The 3,795-nt window shown below is 36.5% G+C and overlaps 1 long non-coding RNA gene across 1 annotated transcript; it reads left to right on the forward strand.

Annotated features, from left to right (window-relative positions):
- Window positions 1–796: 796 nt before the first annotated feature.
- LOC112589739 (uncharacterized) lies at window positions 797–1,184 on the forward strand. Its single transcript, XR_003113749.1, has 3 exons — window positions 797–878; window positions 954–1,068; window positions 1,135–1,184. It is a non-coding gene; the product is annotated as an uncharacterized LOC112589739 (long non-coding RNA).
- The last annotated feature ends 2,611 nt before the right edge of the window (window positions 1,185–3,795 follow it).

The following is a 3,795-nucleotide window of genomic DNA, read 5'->3' on the forward strand; positions in this document are numbered from 1 at the left end:
CCCTATTTTTTTGGCATATTCTTATAATTTTTCAAGAGCTTTCCAAAACACTACAACAAAGTATTTTTTTGTTAAGTACATCCCGAGTTATAAAGGTTCAAAGTTACAGTATCGTCGGCATTAGCATTACCCAAGGTGTACCGCGTGGAGGTTGCACGATCGGATTTACACCTCGTGTGCGCGCGCGCGCCAATTAATTTTAACACACACATACACACACACACGCGCGATCGCACGCACACGCACGCACGCGCGCACGCACGCACGCACGCACGCACGCACGCACGCACGCACGCACGCACACATACACACACACACACACACACACACACACACACACACACACACGCACGAGATGTAAATCCGATCGTGCAACTTCCACGCGGTACACCTTGGGTAATGCTAATGCCGACGGTACTGTAACTTTGAAGCATCATAACTCGGGATGTACTTAACAAAAAAATACTTTGTTGTAGTGTTTTGGAATGCTCTTGAAATACGTAATAAGAATATGCCAAAAAAAGTATGGCGTTCCATTTGAAAAGTTCAAGGTGACTTTGCCCTGACCTTGTTGACGCTAGCCAAGGTCAAATTGATAAGATCAGTAAATAGATCATTCTAAACCTTTTGCCTGAAACATTTTTTTCAAAAACTGATTGTTTTCGAGATATTTTGTCGTTCGAAGGCTTGAATATTAGGCCCCGTCAAAAAAGAATTATTCTCTAACATTAGTTGAACACACAAGCACACACACATATATATATATATATATAACGTTATATTAAAATATTTTTCAAGGTTACCCATTGAACAATTTTTGCGAATATTTATCGGAATATCTAGAAACATTCTACATCAAGAACACGTACATATGCAAGGTTAGTATTAACAATAATTTTTATATTTTACTAATAATTTTTTTTAAGAAGATAACTATCTTTATCATGCTCTAGAGAAGGAAAATGTATTAGACATATCTTTGCAAAATGAAAATGACAAATTATGAAGAGGAATTTTTTGTCGGACTACCTGAAACTGTTTGTTATGAACAACATATAAATATGCAAAGTTAGTATTAACTGTATTATGTATGTCTGACTTACATTCTTATTAACTTGCCTCATCACTTTTCAGGAAACGAAAATATTCCAAATATATCTTTGATAGACAATACTGGAAAAAATTTTGAAGAAAAAATACAAGTTACTATAGATCCCAAAGATATCCCAATAAATGTATTAGAACCTAGGATTACTCTAATAAAGCTCACACGTCAAGACTGCGAAAATTAAGAATAGTCAGCAACTATTAGCGTTTATTAAAAACACTATTCCATCAAAAGTAAGTATACATTGAAACGTTACTCATTATCGACAGATATAATATTTACACATTGAAACATTTACATAATGTTCCAGATTACACGAAAACGGAAAGCACGTCAACCTTGCAGTCGTTGCAGATAAAAATAACCATATATATTTAAATATATACGTTATATTTTAGTATGCGCGCTTCCTACTGTTCTTTTATTGGCTTGTTATGTAATTGTTATGTAATTATGCAACACACATTGTTTCGGAAATGTTTATAATACATATTATTAAAGAAAATAACTTTGAATATTAGCACATAAGTAATTTTTATATAATTCACCTTAAAGTATTGTGAGAAATTAGCAGTAAATACTTTCAACCTAATCTTGCATACAGCCTTAGTCTACAACACATTTCAGTACGTAATGCTTAACATATATAATACTGTTATATTGGCAACAAATCGACTGTCTTAGAATATGTGTGGGATAAACGTCATAAAGAATATGTATTAAAAAAGATGCTGACAATTCTAAATATTTTTATACACTTCAAATAAAAGTAAGACATGTTTATGGCATATATATTTTGTACACCGATGAAATTTGTGCTTTGCAAATTGAACAAGTTTTAACATCATCACTATCTTGCATGATTTAACTAGAACAATTTGCACAAGTGCAGAAGTGACCGCACAGTATGAAAAGATAAGTTGATTCAGCAGTAATACACATAAATAATGCACGTACGATCAGATTTTACTTTTTCTCCACTTTTTTCGCACCTCGTTTCCTATTGTGTCCGTTTCCTACTGTGTCCGTTTGTCACTGTGTCCGATTGTCATTGTGTTCGTTTCTTCCTGTGTCCGCTTCTTACTGTCTCCGATTGCAACCACAGTGTGTCCGTTTCCTGCTGTGTCTGTTTCATGTTGTGTCCATTTTTCTGTGTCCGATTCTCACTGTGTCCGTTTCTTATTGTGTCCGTTTCTCACTGTGTCCGATTGCAACCACCGTGTGTCCGTTTCCTACTGTGTCCGTTTGTTACTGTGTCCGTTTCTTACTGTGTCCGATTGCAACCACGGTATGTTCGTTTCCTACTGTGTCCGTTTAATACTGTGTCCATTTTTTACTGTGTTCGATTGCAACCACCGTGTGTCCGTTTCCTACTGTGTCCGATTGTCACTGTGTCCGATTGCAGCCACCATGTGTCCATTTCCTACTGTGTCCGTTTGTTACTGTGTCCGGTTGTCACTGTGTCCGTTTCTTACTGTGTCCTTTTCTTACTGTGTCCGTTTGTCACTGCGTCTGTTTCATTCAATCTGCTGTGTCCGTTTTATCCTGTGCGCATCTGGGACTCACTCGCGTATATTAGTGAGGTAGGCGCTGTGCATAAGGTATACACGAAAATTTCCATCTATTTTTCGAAAAATTCGTACCTCGGAAAGTAACATTATTATATATGGTTGGATTCGGAATTCAATGTTCTTTAATTTTTGTTCTTACAAAATTTTGGAAATTTGCGGAAATAATAGGTGGAGGGGGGAGCGGGGAGGGTAAATTTGATATCATGAAAAATTTGAATTGACAGGTGCAAGGAGCATCAAATACTGTAAAACTATTGCACTTACAATGTTTTCATATCTCTCATATTCTAGAAGATATTTGATGAAAACGAAAAAAATCCGTTTCCTTCAAGGGATGATTTCAACCCCTAAACCTCGAGATAAGCACATATAGAAAAATACGTGTCTAATATTTTTTGATCTTCTACAACATATCCAATGCCCATTCAAATCGGTGAGGGACGCCCCCGACAGTTCCTTTGTAAGTGCATGAAATTTCGAAATTTGAACGGCCGCCATTTTTAATGGGAGGTCGTAGCGACTTAAAATTTTAAGGGTGTGTTTGTTATGAAAAGACATTTCAAATGAGCCCTAACTCGACCCTTAGTCCAATTTAAAATTTTCAACCCCTCTTTTACCTCGTGTACCAGGGTATGGGGAATGATCGGTATTCATGTCATAGGGTAGCTTTTTTGAAAAATCAAAACACGTGTTTTACCGTTTTTTGATATTTCCATTTTTGCAAAAATTATTTAAGGGTTTCCACACTTTTGACAAACCCTGTATAATGACGTGTGTACATTCTCTAGTTTTAGGGTGTCTATGTTCTTGCTAATGTTATTAATGAGCGGTAAAGTGAGTGACAATTCATATGAATTCAAAAGAAATTATGGGTAAATATTTTATATTATATTGAATATATACAGGGTGTTTGATAACTGATCATGCAGACGAAAGTTGGAGATAGATTGGGTGTAGCCGAGAAGAAAAGTCATGCACCATAATGTCAAATTGGCAATAGTTACTGAGTTATTAATTAAAACATTTGAGCCAACGAGCGCGTAGAGAGCGGAGGGCGGCCGCAGTAAGCACGTAGACATTTGATACAGGCGGAGTCAGCGAGGGATGATAGGCGAG

Source organism: Harpegnathos saltator, unplaced genomic scaffold (assembly GCF_003227715.2).
Source record: "Harpegnathos saltator strain DR-91 unplaced genomic scaffold, Hsal_v8.6 scaffold59, whole genome shotgun sequence".
Classification (NCBI taxonomy): Eukaryota; Metazoa; Arthropoda; class Insecta; order Hymenoptera; family Formicidae; genus Harpegnathos; species Harpegnathos saltator.